The 20,270-nt window shown below is 45.2% G+C and overlaps 1 long non-coding RNA gene across 5 annotated transcripts in view; it reads right to left on the bottom strand.

The window, feature by feature from the left end:
* The window catches only part of LOC102546827 (uncharacterized), a 48,962-nt gene that overhangs the window by 9,455 nt on the left and 19,237 nt on the right, over positions 1-20,270 (bottom strand). For 2 of the 5 annotated variants that reach the window (XR_005491678.2, XR_010056681.1), the window contains exon 3: positions 259-324. This is a non-coding gene — a long non-coding RNA (uncharacterized LOC102546827). Of the gene's footprint in view, positions 1-258; positions 390-4,916; positions 20,191-20,270 lie in introns of those variants that run through there. The other 3 variants (XR_010056682.1, XR_005491679.2, XR_010056680.1) reach the window with 3 other exon arrangements.

The raw sequence follows: 20,270 nt of genomic DNA, 5'->3' as shown, positions 1-20,270 counted from the left end.
CACTCTAGCACTGGAAGCTGTTAGTGTGTGCATGTGGAGAGAAGATGTCAACCTAAGGTGTGGTTCTTTGGTCCCCATCTACCTTGATTTTTTTTGTCACTGTTTGAGACAGGGTCTCTCTTGGATCTGGATGACCAGTGAGCCTCAAGGATCATTTTTTTGTCTCCACCTCCAGTACTGGGATCACAGCACACGCCAGCAAGCCCAGCCCCCACCCTCTCCTCTCGATTTTTAATTTTATATGTGTGAGTGTTTTACCTGCATGCATGTCTGTTAGTACATGCGCTCAGTGTCCGCAGAAGCCAGAAGAGGCCATCAGGTGCCCTGGAAGTGGAGTTAGAGATGATTGTGAGCCACCATGTGGGTGCTGGGAGTCAAACCCAGGTTTTCTGTAGGAGAAGCCAGTGCTGTTAACCAATGAGCCATCTCTCCAGTCCCCACCCTATTACTTTTGAGGCACACTTTTGCTGGATATATCGGTCTCTACTGACATGTATTTTCCTTTATGGCATTAAATGCACCACCCCACTTCTATTTGACCTGCATGGTTTCTGCTGAGATATCTCGGTCATCTTGAATGTGAAGAAGCAACTTCTCCTTTCCTGCTTTTTAGACTCTCTTTGTCCTTCTGAAGTTTGAGAGAGAGAGAGAGAGAGAGAGAGAGAGAGAGAGAGAGAGAAAGAGGAAGAGAGAGAGAGAAAGAGAGAGAGAGAGAATCCTTTTATTTGTCTGTGTGTGTTTCTCCTCAACCTTGACAAGTTTTTCTTGTGGAATAGGTTAGTCCCCTTGATAAGACTATAAATCTCTTAGATTCTACTCCCTTTTCCTTTATTTATTTTTTTTACTCTTGTGCATTCGGTCTAACAATGCCAAATGAAGTTCGCTGCTTCTTTCCTCTTCATGCTTCAGTGCACTGCTGGATGCTGCCATGAACATTTAAATTTGGCTGCTGTGTTTTTCAGTTCCATAATTTCTTACTGGTTCCATTTTAGTAATGTATCCATCTCTTTGTCCACGCGACCCTTTTCTGGGTTGTATTTACTTTGTTGCCTTTGTTTTCTCTTCAGTCTGCTGAGCATAGTGATTTTCTTCTTACCTTTATTTCCTTCATGGGAGGGTGAGGCATACGTCTGCTGAGACCTTCGAGAAGGTCATAGGGTGACTTGTGGGAGCGGGTTCTTTCCTTCCACCACGTGGATTTCAGGATTGAACTCAGGTTGTCGGATTCGGTGGCAAATGCCTTTACCTTCTGGGCCATCTTGTCGGCCCCGCTGAACATATTTAAATCAATGTTTTCAAGCTTTTGTCAAATCCAAGCCCAGGATTTTAGACTGATTTCTAGACAGTTGTTTTGCTTCTGTGAATAGGCTCACCTTTATTTTTCCCTTAAAGTTGTTCATTTTGTCTTGCATCCATTTGCTGATGAAAGGCCTTGGCAGTGCAAGCCTGTAGCCTCAGTTATTGAGAAGGCTGAGGATGGAGGATTACAAATTCAAGGACAGCCAGCCAGGGCATCTTAGAGAGACCCCCTAGAGGAACCATAGAGGACCCCCCCCCCCTCAACACACACACACATCGGACCTTCAGCTCAATGGGAGAGCATTTGCCTACAATATGTGACCTCCTGGTTTCAACACAAGTGGCACAAAAAGAGAGTGGGGGAAGGGAAGTCAGAGCTCTCTTCCCAGACTTGCCTGATTGACTGTGTTCAGGGGAAGGCGGTGCAAAGCAGCTAATCCTCATGGTGCATTTGGGTGTTCTCAGACATTTTCCTCGAATGTGTCTCCCTTGGGTCTATGTACGTAATGTTAGCTTGATGCCCTGTGCGTGGAGATGTTTTTAAATGCCTTAAATTCCCTTTGGGTCTTGCTTCAGGACCACAGAACCCACTGTATTCCTCTGCCCATAACTTCTGCCCTCAGGGCTCCCAGGGACAACCTCTCTGCAGCTCTCACAACCCACACTCTCCGCCCCTAACTCCAGCAGCCTCCAATCTGATATTGGAGCTAACCTGTACTGCTTTTCCGTTCAGTCCCTCTTGAACCTCCCTCAGGCCAGGCTGTCTAGACTGAAGCTCTGCAGCCAGCCGCTGGGGGCGCTGCTGAGATAGACTGGGGGAAATGAGTTCTGCAGCCGGCAGATGGGGGTGCCACTGAAATGGACTAGGGGACGTGCGACTGTTCAGCCAGTGGGGAAGCTGCTGAAATAGACTGGGAAAAGTGGAAAAGTGCAAGACTGTCTTGGGCTCATATCAGCTTGTCTTCTTTATTTTGGTAATAATAGACATTGTGCAGATTCTGTCTCAGGAGCTGTTGTCGTTCCTGCACGTCTTTCTAAAATAAACTGTTTTAAGTCTCTTAAAGTCACCCTCAGCTTCGCATAGTGTCCTTGTTAAACTGAACAAGGTAACAGTCTGTTCGTTTTCAGCCCGCTGGTGGACTCCAGCTGTGCAGTACATTCGGAGCAAAATGCTAAGTGGTGTTTCCCTCCCTTGGGCTGATGCCCATTAGTAAGAGTCCTTTTAAACATTCTGTGAGGATCTTCTCTGAACAGCTCAGATGTGACAGATTAAAACCATGTCGTCAATGCGTGCGCATTCATGGCTTGATTTCAAATGTTAGGTGTGGGGCTTATGAAAGGAAAATTGAAAAGGGGATTTCAGCATCCCTCCCCACCCCTTAAGACCCCGCCCTTTTGTGCAATTGTGTCCCCACTGGCTAAGATTCAAACGCCATCATCTGAAAAAGAGGATGCAGGTTTATGAGCGACTGCTGTCTTCTGTGGAAGATGTAGCTAGCTGAACAAATCCTAAGGCAGTCGTTCGCAAAGCGTGAGAGATCACGTTAAAATCTCTTCTCTCAAGGTTTCAAAAACAGTGTCAGGATAATTTGCTTCCTCCTTGACAACTAGCAATCAGGATGTATGTGTGTATCAGACTTTAAGAGGTGTTGTAGGTGGAGAGCTCTGGTCTGATAGGAAACTCTTCATAAAACGTGAAATCTCAGAGGTTAGAATGGCGCAGGCTTCTAACACACCCCGCGTTCCGTGCCACCAATAACTGGAATTCTTCACAGTTTGGCATTTAATTTACCACATTATGTTTCTCTAATTCTTCTCGAGAGAAACAAAAACTCCGAAACTGTCAAAGAGCAGCATCGAATCCCTCCCTCCTTGGTGCTGTGATTTGTCCTGTCTTGCACGTCTTATCTCACGAAGTTGCCTCATATGTCAACAAAATGTCACTTCCCACAGAACCAGGATCCACATTTTTTTTTGTCACAACAGCTGATAAAACACGGATGCAATTCTTTTTATAACTCGGTCTTGCGTATAGAGAAATATTTTTGTTTGGCAAAGTGTTGCCAGCTGGGGAGACACAGCTGTGTTTAGCTCGTGTGTGACGTCATATCGCTGAGAGCCCTGACTCGTGGGCTGCAGAGGGTTGCGTTTGTAAGTGGTGACGCGTGGATTTGCAGACAAAGGTAATCATTTTGCCTGGTGAAGACCCATCTTTCGGAAGGCCTGGCCCCAGACTCAGCACAGCAATTCAGGGATTCTGAATTCTTGGGAGGCACCATGATTTTTTTTTTTTTAAACCATCTGAGCCATTCAGGTGCCTTTCCCTCACCTCTGCGTCAGTCTGATTGGCTGGAATAGACCTGCTCCCTCCCCCACCGCCCTCCTTGTCCGAACTAAAGTCAAGGCTCCTTGAAGACTCAGTGAGGGGGATGAGGAAAGGCTTGTTGCCATTCAGGCTGCTTTGGATCCTTTAATAAACACGTCCCAGCAACCTACGTAGACTTTGACTTAAACCTGCTAGCCACTTCCCTGTCTTCCTTGCCGGATGAGAAATAGCTAATTCGCCACCTTCTTCACAACATGAAAGGTAGGCGCAGTGACACAGACTTTTAATCTCAGCAGTTGGGAGGCGGAGGCAGGCAGATTTCTGAGATCGAGGTCAGCTTGTTCTACCTAGTGAGTTCCAGAACAGCCAGGGGCTGTATCGGGAGACCCTGTGTCAACCTCCCTGCTCCCACATGTCCCCACAAAGTCCTTTAAGATAGTGTCTGGCATCCAGACCAGATCTAATAAATATGTTAACGAATAAGGAAAGATATGAATGATTGAATCTTGTCCTGTAAACGGGGCACTGATATGCCCATCCAGGAATTATAATTAACTCTCATCACCCTCCCTCTGTGCACCAGGTATGGTAATCTTACTAACAGCCCCGAACGGCACATGTGGCTAGGACTGTACCAGCCAATCCGGTTTTTACCTTAGACTTGTCAAGACCTTTATATCCAAGCTGTCCTTGAAGTTAAATGGCTGCTGCTCCCTGAGTGTATTAGCACGCTTAATGTTAAAAGGATAGATATGCACCTACCTTTTACTATATTTACATTGAAAAAGAAAAGACACTATAACATGATAGCCATTGTAGTCTACAGTGGGCTGTGAATTGTAAGTGAATTGAAACACTTAGCCAATTACCTATACCTAGGAGCCGTTTATGATTCTCTGGTCATGTTACCACGGACTTGTATACAGAGAATCGGGTTTTCTGTGAGTTGGAAACCAGCCCGATCTATAGAGTGAGTTCCAGGAAAGCAGGGCAACACAGAGAGACCTCCTCTGCCTCAAACAAAACAAAAAAACAAAAACCAACCAACCAAACAAACAAAAAGCCTCAGGGCCAGCTCGATGAGCACCATTTCTTATTCCAGAGACGTTCAGTGTATGTAGGAGAAAAGACTTCTTCTGATAGAGTCCTTAGGGCGATCCTTATTAGCTAAGTAAGGCATCCTGGGGGAAGTGCCCCTGATCCTCCAACCCGGACCACAACCCAGGGTAAAACCAGGTGAAAACCAGTACCCGACATGGCCACAAATAAGTCAGTGTTGATCAGGGATCACCTGTTGGGCTAAGTTGGTGTGGTCCTCTTACATTGTGTTGTATTCTGGGGGACTTTACGCTGGAAAACCCCAGCTAGTGTCACAGAGGAGACAAAGGACTGTTTCTGTTTGGTGTTAACCATATACCGGATGCTTAGCCCAGCCCTGGCCGCGTGGGCATGGTAGGTTCCTAGCATTTGTTAGAGGAACCGTACGTTAGGAACAATACCACGTGACTTTGAAACTTAGCTCTATCACCCGCTCGCTGACTAGCTGGCCTTGGACAAGTCCTAACTCCACACAGAGTCCCTAGACTGACAGGAGGGCAGGGTGAGCTTCTTTACCCGGCGACCTCACACGTGGCTCAGACGTGTGGAGATCAGTGAGGGCCAGTGACTTAAGGGAAATCAGATTGCCGGTGGCAGAACAGCATTTGGAGTAAGAGATAAAGTAGCTAAGGTGATCAGAGAATCCTCTGTACTGGGAATGTAACCGGACCCAGAAGAAAGAGAACAACAGGAAGCATGGGGCAGAATGGAGGCGGGAGCCCGCCAACACAGAAGGAACAAACATCCATGCTCTTCTCTGGGAGACCTGACATGTTTTTATCTTTCTTGTCACCTTTTAGGGCTCCTCGTTCTTTTTTTTTATGAATATTAAACTTTTTAATGAATAAGAAACATTTATAGGGACTGGAGAGATGGCTCAGAGGTTAAGGGCATTGACTGCTCTTCCACAGGTCCTAAGTTCAAATCCCAGCAACCACATGGTGGCTCACAACCATCTGTAATGGGATCTGATGCCCTCTTCTGGTGTGTCTGAAGACAGCTACAGTGTACTTATATATAATAAATAAATAAATCCTTAAAAGCAACAGAAAAAGAAACATTAAATATATAACTTAAATTATATATCTATTTATAATATCAATATTTTGCACTATTGTTTTTCAGTAGATCTTGTCCCTTTTTTAGAGCATGTGAGTTTTCTGAGTGTCTTTAGTTACAGTTTTTATTGCTGTGATGAATATATATTATATAAATATTAAATATTATACATTATGTAATAAAACACATATAATTATATTTTAACATATAATTATATGTACATAAATATATAATTATATATTATCTTATATTTTGTCATGTATGTATAAAGTATATGTATTTGTATATATAAAATAAATATACTGTATATTTACATTATATAAATGATAATATATAATTAATTTATTATTTCAGGTTACACTTCCAGGTAACAGTCTATCACTGGAGGAAGTCAGGGCTGGAACCTGGAGGCAGGAGCTGATGCAGAGGCCATGGAGGGGAGCTGCTTACTGGCTTGCTCCTCATAGCTTGCTCAGCCTGCTTTCTCATAGACCCCAGGGCCATCTGCCCAGAGATGGAACCACCACTGTAGCCTTGGTCCTCCCCTATCAGTTATTAACCAAGAAAATGATTCACAGATCTGCTTACAGGCCAATCTGGTGGGAGCATCTACTTAACTAACAGTCCTTCTTCCCAGGTGGCTCTAGCTTGTGTCAAGTTGACATTAAAAACTAGCCAGCACACTATGTCATAAGCCTTCATTTCTTTTCTAAGTATTTTTGATTTATTCTTGCAATGTTTCACGCAATGTATTTTAATTAAATTCATCCCTCCCTAACTCCTTCCAAATGCTCGCCCTTCTTCCTACCCCCTGAATTACCCTCTGTTTGTTTATTTTCACTCAGTAATCCATCAGTCCACATACTTGTGGGTGCAGGACTATTCACTGAGGTATAGCTGACCTACCAGGAGCCACACACACACACACCCGTAAAGGAAACGACCTCTTCTTTCCCCAGAAGCCATCAACTGTCCGTGCATAGCACCTCATGTAGTGGGGGACTCACCAGTCCCTTCCTGCTCCAAGCTAAAGTTTGACTGGTATGATCTTTGTACCTAGTGGGCAGGAGGGGGCAAGGAATTAGAAAGACCTACCTTACTATGGTATATATATTTATATCCAAAGGACTCTGTTTCCTACCAAGGAGACACATGTGCATCTGCGTTCATTGCTGCTCTTTTTTTAAACTTTTTTTTTTTTTCCGGAGCTGGGGACTGAACCCAGGGCCAGCAAGCGCTCTACCACTGAGCTAAATCCCCAACCCCATTGCTGCTCTTTTGATAAATAGCTGGGATACAGAAACTGCCTGGATCCAGTCTGTGATGGTTTGAATATGCTTGACTCAGGGAGTGGCACTATTAGGAGGTGCAGCTCTGTTGGAGTGGGAATGGCCTTGTTGGAGTGGGTGTGGCCTTGTTGGAGGGGTGTGGCCTTGTTGGAATGAGTGTGGCCTTGTTGGAGTGGGTGTGGCCTTGTTGGAGTGGGTGTGGCCTTGTTGGAGTGGGTGTGGCCTTGTTGGAGTGGGTGTGTTACTGTGGGTGTGGGCTTTAATACCTTCCTCCTAGCTGCCTGGGAGCCAGTCTTCTCCCAGCAGCCTTCAGAAGATGTAGGATTTTCAGCTACTGCGGCCTGGATACTGCCATGTTCCCTCCTTGATGGTAATGGACTGAACCTCAGAACCTGTAAGCCAGTGCCAGTTAAATGTTGTCCTCATAAGAGTTGCCTTGGTCGTGGTTCAGAGCAGTGAAACCCTAAGACAATGTCCATCTGCTGGTGGATGGATAATGAAGATGGGGTTCACGTACACAATGGGGTTTTATTCAGCTGTAGGGAAAATTGAAACCATGACATTTGCAAGTCAATGGATGGAGCTAGAGAGAAAACCCACACTAATATCTTAATATCTTAAAAATCTTAATATCTTAAAATCTAGCTAGATCCTGAATTTTTGTTTGACATTTTCTCATGAGTTCAAAGCACTTTCTGGAAATCTTTTCTAGAATATTAATCTGACACAAAATGAAGAGGACAGATTTTCAGGTATCCTATTTGCCCTTTGTTCTAGGAACAGTGGGTATGAGGTCTGCATAGTCATTCATTACACTCTTCAACACAACACCGTCAGATATTGGAATGCCTGTGACCCCCCTTTTTCCTTTTCTTTTCTTTTTCTTATTTTTCAGGACAGAGTTTCTCTGTGTAACCCTAGCTAACCTGGAACTCGCTCTGTAGACCAGGCTGGCCTCGAACTCAGATATCTGCCTGCCTCTGCCTCCTGAGTGCTGGGGTCAAAGGTACTGGTGACTCTTAAGAAACCTCAAATTGAAGCCAGGTATGGCAGTTTGAGCCTGTGGTGTGTGGTACAGATGCCTTTAACCACAGCAGAGGCAGGCGAATCTCTGAGTTCTAGGCCACCCTGGTCTATATAGTGAGACCTTGGCTCAAAAAAAAAAAAAAAAAGCAAAAGGGAAAAAAACTACAACCTAAGATGACAAGTCTTTAGAACAGGGCAGATTTTTAAAATGTAAGCCTATAAATGCATAAAATATTTTATAGTAATTTTATAATGAAAGCACCTTTCCTTGCTTCTTAAGTTTTGAGGCCTTATTGAACTTACACATTTTCCAAAGTAAGTAAACAAAGACATGGGTGTTCATTAAGCAAAGTATTGGCTTGGCACGGGAACATGTGGATTTTAGCAAATTTATATTTTCTCTTTACAGTGGGTATTTTACATTTCTTATCAAAGCATTTGCCTTTTGTCTGGGTCTCACTCAAGGCCACGCAAAGTCACTCCTCAGTCTTTGGTTGTTGGTACTGACTGTAGTTAAGGGGGCTGGACACTGACTGGCTCGGGGAGGACAAGAGTAAATTCTGGTTCAATTTCAACCCAAATCCTCTGCCTTCACATAGTTACTTTGCCTTTTAGAAAATCTTGGTAAGACTCTGGGCTATGCGAAAAACCTGCCTTTTCCTGTGTTCCTCTTGTTTGCAACAACGTAATGTTTGCTTCGAAGCCAGGAACCTTAGGATGGGCAATGGCCAGCAGGAGGTGGTGTCCCTGGGGCAGGCCTTGAATTAAGAGACAGGCGGAGGGGTTGGGGATTTAGCTCAGTGGTAGAGCGATTGCTTAGGAAGCGCAAGGCCCTGGGTTCGGTCCCCAGCTCCGAAAAAAAAAGAACCAAAAAAAAAAAAAAAAAAAAAAAAAAAGAAAAAAGAGAGACAGGCGGATCTATGAGCCTGGTCTACAGAGGGAGTTCCAAGACAGCTCGGGCTACACAGAGAAACCCTGTCCAAAACGACGACAACAACAATAACAGTGGATGGGCAGTGACTTTTTTGTCAAAACAGAGCATAAAATTGAATAAAATTATTTCTGATTAAGTGTGCATTATGAAGTTTGGGTGTCCTTCAATAGTGATCTTTAAGTTCTGATACTGTAATTACACACACACACACACACACACACACCCAGAGAGAGAGAGAGAGAGAGAGAGAGAGAGAGAGAGAGAGAGAGAGGCAAAATGAAAATGGCTGGAATCTGCTACTCTGAAATCGACAAGGGGAGCTTCCTAGCCTGCTGGCCAAGTAAAGCATCCATTGACCCCATTCCTGGCAACTTCAAGTGATGGCTGAGTCTTTTTATTTTATTTAATTAATTTTTTTTTTCGGAGCTGGGGACCGAACCCAGGGCCTTGCGCTTCCTAGGCAAGCGCTCTACCACTGAGCTAAATCCCCAACCCCTTTAATTAATTAACTAATTTGGTTTTTTTGCCTGCATGTATGTCTGTGTCCCGTGTATGTGTGGTGCCCATGGAGGACAGAAGAAGGCATAGGCTCCTCTACAGCTGGAGTTAAAGACAGTTGTGGACCACCTGTGGGTCCTGAGACCCAAACCCAGGTCCTCTGCAAAAGTAGCAAATACTTTTGATCCCTGAGCCATCTGTCCAGCCCCTGAAACACTGTGTTTTAAAAATTTTCCTGGAGACTTCTATTTCCCCATTAAAAACTACAGTATGCCATTTAGATGAAGTAAACAAGCTTAGGGAAACGATTCTGTTGGAAAAAGAAGGTCCAGTGAAAGATGGTCCCAGTGGATGCTTCTGGAAGGGTTAAGGAAGTGAATGAGCATGTGAATCTGTGTGAAAGGCGAGCCTCCATCCTCTTGTTGAGCACCAGTTGCAATTGTGCCTCCCCTTTAAAGAGTTCCGACATCCAATGGGGAACAGAGGAAACCACGATTCTACTCTTGCTTCTGCTCCAGAATGCCAGCACCTATCGGGGCAGGACACAGATGCTAAGCTCTCTTCCGTTTGAGGAAATATAAGCCTTGTTTCAGGAGTGTGTACGAGCCCAGGTGCTGTGGTAGTCGGATGTCTCCTTAACCCAGACACAGAGCCTCTAGGTTGGTCAAGCTAGTTCAGGTTGGTCAAGCTTCCCAAGTCGCACACAGTATTGTCCAACCGTAAACGCACGCACGCAAGCACGCATGAGCGCACGTGCTAACCTCAGCTCTCTGTCCCATTCTCTCCTTCCTAGTTGTTCCAGGGCCCACCGGATCACCCACTTCATGCGCTCCCACTGGCCTCCAGGGCTGTGAGCCCTACATCAGAGTGAGCTGGGGTTTACCAGCGGATAAGAACACAAGCCCTAGGGCCATGTTCATGTGACAGCTGCTCTGTGAGCACTCTGGATCCCATGGGACCACACCTGAGCCGGGTCCCTGCTCCGTTGTATTCCTGAAGCAAATCTAAAATCTTAACGGTTTCTGTGGTTTTAACCAGCAGATTGCAGATCATCTATCTATCTGCCTTGCCCAACTCTTCAGTCTTTTCTCATTTTAGTTCCTGTCATTAATATTCTTTACGCAAGATGAAAAAGATAATAAAAAGTTCGCAGGTCCCCCTCAAACTCTGTGTCGCTTTCGTCGTTCTCTTAGACTTTATCCACTCACACACAGAGAGTCTGTCTCTTTTTCTATTTCTTTCTCAGCATGGATCTCCTCTGCTTATGATTCAATTTAATTGATAGGCACAGTTGGGAGAATTCACAAGTAATAACTCATTTCAGCTCTCCCAGAACTGTAATTAGACGATGTGTCAGAATTTCCCGGGTCTAGCTGCCTTGTCTCTTATTCAGGTCACTTCTCCTTTTTCTCTTCTCTTTAGGCTGGATTCTGGGTCATTTCTTCAGATACTATCTTTCAGTTCACCAATCCTTTAAGAGCTGTTGAATTTGCCTTTCAGTCCATCTGAAAATTTCTGATTTCAAAGACTAGAGTTCTCTTACGTCTAAGGTGTATCTCTCTTTTTCTTTAATATATTTGAATATTCCTAATATTTTTGGTTTGGGTTATATCATTTAAAACATGTCTTCTATTTGTGGTTATTTTGTAGTTTATGTTTTTTTTAATTCTCTCATTGAGTACCTTTGGGGAAGGTCTATTTCTTCTATCAGATTTATTTATTTAATACGAGTGCTTTAGATGCATGTACACCAGTAGAGGGCCCCAGATCCCATTACAGATGGTTGTGAGTCACCATGTAGTTGCTGGGAATTGAACTTAGGACCTTTGGAAGAGCAGTCGGTGCTCTTAACCACTGAGCCATCTCTCCAGCTTCATATTATAGTTTTAAATAATTACTTGTCCTCTTGTATGTCTGTGCACCACCTGTGAGTAGTACCTGTGGAGGCCAGAAGAGGGCGTCAGAACTCCTGGAACTGGAGTTACAGATGGTTGTGAGCTGCCATGTAAGTGCTGGGTATCGAACACAGGTCCTCTGTAAGAACGCCTTTAATCCCAGCCCTCGGGAGGCAGAAGCAGGAGGATCTCTGTGAGTCCAAGGCCAGCCTGGTCTACAGAGTGAACTCCAGGACAGCCAGGGTTACACAGAGAATCCCTGTCTCAAAAAAGCAAAACAAAACAAAACGTGGAGTTTTTCTTACTTCTCTATCACCTCTCAGAGTTACTCTTTATATCTCCCACTTCCTTGATTCTTTAGCTTGTTAACTCCTTAGGGGTGGGTTTTACTTTTTTTTTTTTTTCTTTTTTTTTGGAGCTGGGGACCAAACCCAGGGCCTTGCACTTGCTAGGCAAGCGCTCTACCGCTAAGCTAAATCCCCAACCCAGGGTTTTACTTTTTTCATCAAATTTTCCTTAAAAAAATTTTTTTTATGGGGATTCTTTGCAGTAAAGACAAAACTGTGTCCCCTTTATGGTGTTTTGCCCATCCCTCTACCCAGAACCTGAGGGCCTTCTCAGCTAAGATTCACCCAAAATCAAATCTAAGACCCGATGCATTTCGGAGTAAGAAGTGTGAACATGAACTCCAGGTTCAAATGCAGACTGACCTGCGAGTCCAGGTCTCAGCAGTAATTGCTTCTGTCTCTCCACAGTACCATGATCCAGGACTCTGTGTACATGTGCATGACTGTGTGTGTGTGTGCATTTGTGTTGTGTGTATGAGTATATGAGTATGTATATATGTGTGTGCACGTGTGTGTAAGAGTGTATTGTATACATGTGTGTGAGTGTATTGTGTATATGTGTATGGGTATGTGTATGCACGAGTGTGTTATGTATTTGCGTACATGCGTGTGTTGTGTATGAGTGGGTATGTGTTGTGTATGTGTATGAGTGTGTTTGTGCTGTGTGTGTTGTGTATGTGCATGAGCATGTCTGTGTATGTGTGCAAGCATGTGTGTTGTGTATGAGTGTGTGTGTGAATGTGTTATGTATGTGTATATGTATGAGTGTATATGCATGTGTACGTGTTGTGTATGTGTATGAGTGTGTTGTATATGAGTATATGTGTTGCGTATGTGTATGAATGTATTTGTGTGTGTGAGTGTGTGTGTGTGTGTGTGTGTAACCTTGGCTTAGACACAAGCTGTTTTTCACATTCCTGGACCCTCAGTACGAAATGAGTGCAGCAAGCCTGTCTCCACAGATCTCTAACCTCAAGGTGCTCAACTGGTTTGTCCTCAGAGTGGCCAAGGTTGCTCAGAGCAAGAGAGAAAGCCGGTATGCCCTAACTTGGCCTTTGCTTGTGTCCCAGTAGTCATGGCTATGGTACGGCTTTGCATGTGTCCCAGAAGTCATGGCTATGGTATGGCTGGAACATGACTCAGAAAGGACAGATTTAATCCGAACAGGTGGGGTCTGCAGTCCACCTTTCCCTCCCACAGGTCAGATGCCGCTGTCTGCCAGGCTGGTGGGGGGAAGCAGAGTCCAGATCGAGCAGGATCTTGGTCTGGTTGGGAGTGCGTGCCCCGGACACATCACTTCCTCCTGGTGCTAAGTCACCTCTCCGTGAGAGGAGAGAGGAGGCCTTCTCTGACGATCTTTACTGAAGCAGCTCTCTAAGATGGCCTTAGCGTACTCATATTTCTTTATTGGGGGTAGGCTTGAACACATACGCTGTACTCGGGGTGAACCGAGGGTTATATAATTTTGGGGAAAGGTGTGAGAATATCCAGGGGAGGCAAAGATCACTGCCTAAAGGGTAAAGCTACTGAGGTGCCTCATTTGCGTGTGGAAGTTTCCGGTGTTGAACAGTGTGACTGACTACTTGTGATCACCTGACTGGGCCTGGTTACATGCTCCTAGGCAGGCATGGAAACAGGGACGGAGCTATCCCACTCCTGCTGGTCTCAGGGTGAGATTCTGTTCTTAACTTTTGAGATTTCTGAGGTTTGGACAGGTTCAACCTTCCATTCGATGCTAATACCTTTGGTGTCACAGTCCCCATGCCCTGTAATAACAGATGGCTCAGGCGATCTCAGGTTCTGGTAGATGACGAAATTCTTCTTCCTGATACAAGGATAATGCCTAGGCTAGCGAGCATGTCCTTGGTAGGAACATTTTCTAGAGTACAGAATTCTGTCTTCTACGTTGTGGAGAAAGTCTGGCAAAAATTGCCTGTGTTTGGAGAAAACGGAAGGTCTCTACTGAGAAGACCGAATGAAATCCAGATGAAAAGCAGGGGAGGCTCGAGGTGGGTGAGCCGGTGGGCCCTGGAACAACTAGGAAGTAGAGAATGTGACAGAGAACTGAGCTTAGTGCGCATGCGTGCGTGCGTGCGTACGTGCTTGCGTGTGTGCGTGCGTGCGTGCCTCTACTGTTGGGCGGGCAGTACTGTGTATGGCTCAGGAAGCTTGACCCTTTGTTCACCGTCGGAACCGAGGTCTTGACCAACCTGAACTCTTCCCTAGAGGCTCTGGAAAGGCTGTTTCCTGGCTCATGCCAAGTACTAGGAGAACTTAAAGGAGGTGGTTCCTGTTATTGGCTCTCACTTTGGATGTTGTAACCAAGTATCAACCACAAGCTAGGTGGCTTACACAATAATAATTTTTTGGCCATTCTGAAGTGTGCCGGCATAGTTAGGTATTATCCAGGCAGATGGCAACTGTGTCACTGTCTAATCACATAACACAGAGAGAAACAGATTTCTGCCGGCTCTTCTGAGGGCACTAATTCTGAGACCAGGGCCCCACCCCCATGACGTCATCTAATCCTAACGATCTTCCATAGTCCCTATCTCAAAACATCACTACTCATTCATGGCACTTTCTCTATGACATCACAGAGGCATATCAAATCCCCGCCCCCGAGGGGTGGGACTTACATGTCGTTCCCAGGCAGAGGGCACCCTCTCTGATTGGAGGCTCATGTGATTACTTCCTGCCCACCAGGACAGCCCCAGGTTGAAATTAATGTCTGTTGACTAACCTCAGCCCGGGGTGACGCTTCCCAGAGGTTGGAAGGCTGCGGTGGAGCATCTTTGGAAGACGTTCCTGTGATTTCCGTTTACTGCCTCATTCCTTTTAATGAAAAAGTTAAGACGAGATTTTCCCGAATATCTGATTTTGTTGTGCAGCCGCATCACAGTATGGTTATCCGGTGTAAGAGGCAGTAAGAAAGTAGACATGGAGCCCTTTGAGGATGATGTCTGTCGTAGGGAAGGTAGCCGGACTGAGATCCAGCCTACACCCAACAGGACAGGCTGGTGATGATAGGTAGGTCAGTGCTTCAAGCTGCCCTCTCCTTGTGTACTAATTGCCGCCACTAGGTGTCGCTGTATGCAGCTGCAGGGGATAAGTGTATGATTTGAAAGGGAGGTGAGCAGCTCCACTTCCAGAATGTTCGGCTCCTCGTTCCCAGGGGTACTCAGAAGTCTGAAAACGATCTTGAGGAAGGCGGACCTCCTCCACAGGTAGACCGTGCCTGGGGAAGGAACTTGTTGGCTGTGTTTATTACCCTCTTCCACTGTGTCAAGTAATAGATTGTAGATACGACCGGGAACCTGGTGCCCGGGGGAGGGGGCAGAGGTCTTCTGGAGACTGGGGTGGAGGACCAAGGGGCCACCCTCCAACTGTCCTTCCGCCTCAGAAAGGGAAGTCAAGTAAGAGGAAATAGCAGGAGAGCAACCTGTTTGCTGCTGTTGTTACTCTGCCCAGGAAGATGGTGCAGTAATGAAATCAAATGGAAAAGGGATGACAGTGATCAATGGTGGTCTGCCTGGCCCTGTGCGGCGTCTGTGAAGCCCGACACAGGTCTGCCGTGACTGACTGCTCCTGGTAGGGACCTATTTCCCGGGGAAATACCTGTTTCTCTACTGGTGAGTTTTCGCTCTGTCCAGAGCATAAATTCCTGACGTATTGAAAAGGTGTGTGCATTCCCTTCTTTAACAGAAGGGAAATATAATCTCTTTAATTCATACACACACCTATAATTGTGTATTGGAATATATATATATATCCATAATTATGTATAGGGATATATATGTAGACCACATCAGACTCAGAATTTTTTATGGGTGGCATTATGATTTTTGATGAGAGCGCTAGTCAGGGCTCACCAGAAAACCATAGCGAGATGTGTTATCTTTGGGGGAAGTGACCGAGTCTTCACTTAAGGTCAGTAATTTTTTTTTTTTTTTTTTGGTTCTTTTTTTCGGAGCTGGGGACCGAACCCAGGGCCTTGCGCTTCCTAGGCAAGCGCTCTACCACTGAGCTAAATCCCCAACCCCAAGGTCAGTAATTTTTACCTGTGTCTTCTTTCTCTTGCCTACTTCAGACGAAGTATTGGTTTTTCAAAGGTTTGCATTCTTTTTTTTTTTTAATTATTTATTTTATGTATATGAGTACACTGTGGCTGTCTTCAGACACACCAGAAGAGGGCATCTAATCTCATTACAGATGGTTGTGAGCCACCATGTGGTTGCTGGGATTTGAACTCAGGACCTCTGGAAGAGCAGCCAGTGCTCTTAACTGCTGAGCCATCCCTCCAGCCCAAAGGTTTGCATTCTTAACTGGTAAATGGGCCTGTTTCCCCCAGTTTACAGCTCCTTCAGGATATTACAAAGAAAGAGGTCGAGTGTAGTCCCAGCCTTTGAGTACAAGGCCATAGCACAGTGGTTCTCAACGTTCCCAATGCTGCAACCCCTTAATTCAGTTCCTCCTCTTGTGGTTGATAAGTGAGCCAATTTGAGCCAAGTTCAAGTATAAAGGCAGGTCTACTGGGGCACCTCTCGGGCAAGTTCACTAACCACACAGGGGAAGGAAAAAGGAAAGAGACAAAGAGAAAGCGTGCCTGTAGATGGAGAAGAGAGAGGCAGAGACCAAAATGTCTGGAAGACCTTGGGGAGTGGGTTGGAAAGTTCGGGGTAGAGGCCGGGCCACGCCATTGTTTCTATAACAAGTAGGGACTGAGGGATGCTGGGAGAAGCTGGAGGTTAGGTCCTCTTTGGTATTAAAACATACACCTCAGCTGTTTGTCCCAGGTCTGAATCCCAACAACATTGATTCCCCAACCATAAAATTATTTTCGTTAGTATCTCAGAACTGTAATTCTGTTACTGTCATGTATTATAATGCAAATATCTGATATGCAGGATATCTGATTATGTGATTCCCCGAGGAGTCGAGACTCACAGGTTGAGGAGCAGTAGCCCTAGCAGATGCTCTTCCGGATGTAATTATAGCTTATAACTGCTCCTTACCGTTTCAACGGAGCCTGAACTCCGTTTTATCCGTCAAGTTCCTAAGGCATATTCTGATAATCAATTCCTTTTTAGTCTTAAGAAACATTCTCATGTTTTGCTCTCTGGCAGACGTTTTCTGAGGTCTGTTTTCCTGCAGAGGGGGAGGGGCAGCCAATCCTAAGGCGTTTCCTTGTTCCTCTCAAAGAGGCCTTGGGATTGGCAGGCTCTGCTCCCGTGAGCGTGTAGGCATCCGGCCTTAGCCTGGTGTATCGGAGCATTCTGGGGTAAACTTACTTTATAGTTTATAGATATTTTGTCTGTGTGTACCATATGGGTACCATATGCCTATGTACCATATAGGTGCCTGATGCCATCAGACACTATAAGTCAGATCCCTCGGAACTAGAGTTACACAACTGTGAACCACCATGTGGCTGAGTCTTCTGCAAGAGTGGCCGGTGCCCTTAACCATCTCTCCAGACCCTTGAGATATAATCTTTTTTTAAAAATTTATTGATTTATATTATGTATATGAGTACACTGTAGCTGTCTTAAGACACACCAGGGGAGGGCATCAGATCTCTTTACAGATGGCTGTGAGCCACCATGTGGTTGCTGGGAATTGAACTCAGGACCTCTGGAAGAGTAGTCAGTGCTCTTAACCACTGAGCCATCTCTCCAGCCCCAGAATCTTAATCATTTAAAATAAATTATCTTCAGAGCAGGGCCCCGGGGGAAATACACTTCTTGGTCTTATATTCCTATATTCCCTGGTAGACTCCTTTTTTTCCTCTGAAAATGTGGGTTACACGGTTGAGTTTGAAAATGCAGTCTATCAAATCTCGGGGAACGTGGCAGAGTGACCTAGTTACATGCAAGAGTCTGCCGAGTGTCCCCACCTGGTAGCCTTGAGACACGATCAAGTGTCACTTCGGGAACAGAGAGCAGGCCAAGATCCTGTCTGTTTTCAGAGCAGCCAAACTCATATGTACAAAGCCTTTAAGGCGGCCACCAGTGGGAACGGGTTGTCTTTTTTAAACCCAGCGAGATCTTTTGTTTTCTACTAAAGGAAAAGACTAAGATTGTATTTGCTTCTCGAAAGCAATGCGTCTCCTACTTCAGAGGTAGGGTTAGGAAGACAAAGCAGAGGCAGAATTGTTTTAGCTGCTGATATGTTTGGGGGACTTGCACTGTCCTTGTTTTCCCAGTGAAAATTCTTCTTACCTTTAAGTTTTGTTCAGATCACTTTTCTAACTGCACTCCCAGCCATCATGTTCTTACATGACCTTCTTAAAATTCCTTGGATGCCCACGTGACTCAGCTCCTACTGAAACCTCCGTGTGCATACCCTAAAGCCTAGAATTAGACACCTCGAAGGAATCAGTGTATGGAACACTCGCTTAAGGCCAAAGTTCCCTCTTTTATATTTTACACAGCGAGGATCTTAAAATGTTCGTGCAATGCACCACACGCGTTAGTACCAGCAGGAGCCACAAGAGGGCAGTAGATTCCCCTGGCACTGGAGTTGCAGATGGTTTGTGAGGGGCCATGTGGGTGCTGGGAACTGGACCCAGCTCTTCTGCAAGAGCAGCCAGTGCTCTTAACTGCTGAGCCATCTCTCCATCCCCCGATAGACAGGACACGGGTAGAGACCAAGTGTCAGGCAGATAGGGCATGGCTATTGACATCGTTTTCTGAGTTGTGGACCGATCCCTGCTAGCCCTCCAAATAAAACAAACACCAGCCTCCTGAGGAGATGGAGAGAATGTTAGTCTTATGCAAACTCCAGTTTCGGGTGAACTCCATGCCCACACAGTCTCAGTTAACTCTGCCACCTGCCTATGAGGTGGCAATGCGGCTCCTGCCCATCCCCGGATGACCAAACCCCAATCTGAGAGAATGAGCATTGAAGATGACAGTAGATCTGAGGCTGCCTATCAGAGAGAATGCGTCTTACAGAACCTACATGGTAGATACATCATTTAGCTGGCGCCTGCTGTAGAGTCCTCACTGGTAAGATGTCGGTAACAGACTATTCACTGCTGAGTTGTACAAACCAAAGCCAAGCCAGCAAAACACCCTAATGGTCTGTGTCCGCTTGGAACCAGTTCTTTGTTGACACCTTCATTATATAATAATAATAATAATAATAATAATAATAATAATACTTATTATTAATTATTATTATTATTTAAAATACAATGTAAGAAAGAGGATAACAGCAACATTTTACACTCTGCGGGTTTTTTTTTTTCCTCATTACAAAAAAATCCTTCAGGGGCTGGACTGGTGGCCCAGTGGTTAGCTACCTGGTTCAGTAGTTAATTCCAGAGGACTTGAATCTGATTCCCAGCACCCAGGTCAGGTAGCTCCTAGTCTCCTGTAACTCCAGCTCCAGGGGGGTCCTATACTCTCACCTGGCTTCTGTCACACACACTTGGTGTACATTCACACACACATAAACATAAATAAAAATAAATCTTTAAAAAAATTCTCCAATATTATAACACTATTGAGACCTTGGGTGCAGCTGTGCATAAAAACAGTCGGTAAAGAGGATTGCTGTCTCCAAGGCCACCATGACCACTGGGAGAAATGGGACGTGCATGGAGAGCAGTCATTGCTAACCCTGAGTACCATATGGTGTGATGATGTCATGAAAGGGCAGTCATTGTTAACCCCAGTACCATATGGGGTGGTGATGTCATTAAGAACCGCAGTCATTGCTAACCCTGACTATTGCTTGTATGGGGACGATGACGTCATGAAGCTCAGTGGGAGACTGGGGAGATGGTAAATCACCAGGAGATCCAGAAGGCCTGTGGAATTTTAGCATTCAACAGGGAGAATTTTAATAAGCACAGAGGAGAAAAGTAATTGGTCAGAATTACTTTAAGAGATGCCAGTTGTCTACCATATCTGAAGGAAATATTCTATTCAGAGGTTGTTTATTTAAATATATTCTTGTCAGTGAGTGCTTATTTCAAGCAAAGGGTTCAAAGAGAGTTCACTCTGTTTGGGGTAAGAAAATATATGATCTATTATTCTATCATTCTAGTTACAAAATTAAAGAAAATGTTTATTAAAATGTCACTTTCAAATTATTTTTAAATGCCCGTGTGTTTCTGTCTGTGATTTTTGCTGCCTTCATTCATGTGCTAGAACCCGTAAGAACACAAAAGGGGAGCGGGGTGCTGAGCCAAATTTGAATTAGAATAATAAATGACAAGAGCCACGACGTCTGCCGTAGTAACCCGACTGATGAATTTTAATTTTCTCATCTTTAAAATGGGCACAGGGCCTTATCCTTAGACACAGACATACAGGTCTGTAGCCTGAGCTCAGCCACAGATGTAAACGGCCATGGTGGTGCATATGAAAGGTCTTGAGTACAAATCTGCTCTGTTGATCCCGCAGCTGAGTTGAGGCTGTCTCAAGTGCCTCCCCCCCCCCCCCGCCCCCACCCCCCCCCCCCCCCCCCCCCGGAGCTGGGGACCGAACC

The sequence above is a fragment of the Rattus norvegicus genome, chromosome 12 (genome assembly GCF_036323735.1).
Source record: "Rattus norvegicus strain BN/NHsdMcwi chromosome 12, GRCr8, whole genome shotgun sequence".
Classification (NCBI taxonomy): Eukaryota; Metazoa; Chordata; class Mammalia; order Rodentia; family Muridae; genus Rattus; species Rattus norvegicus.
Note: the sequence above shows the minus strand (reverse complement) of the source record. Positions and strands in the feature narration are given on the sequence as shown.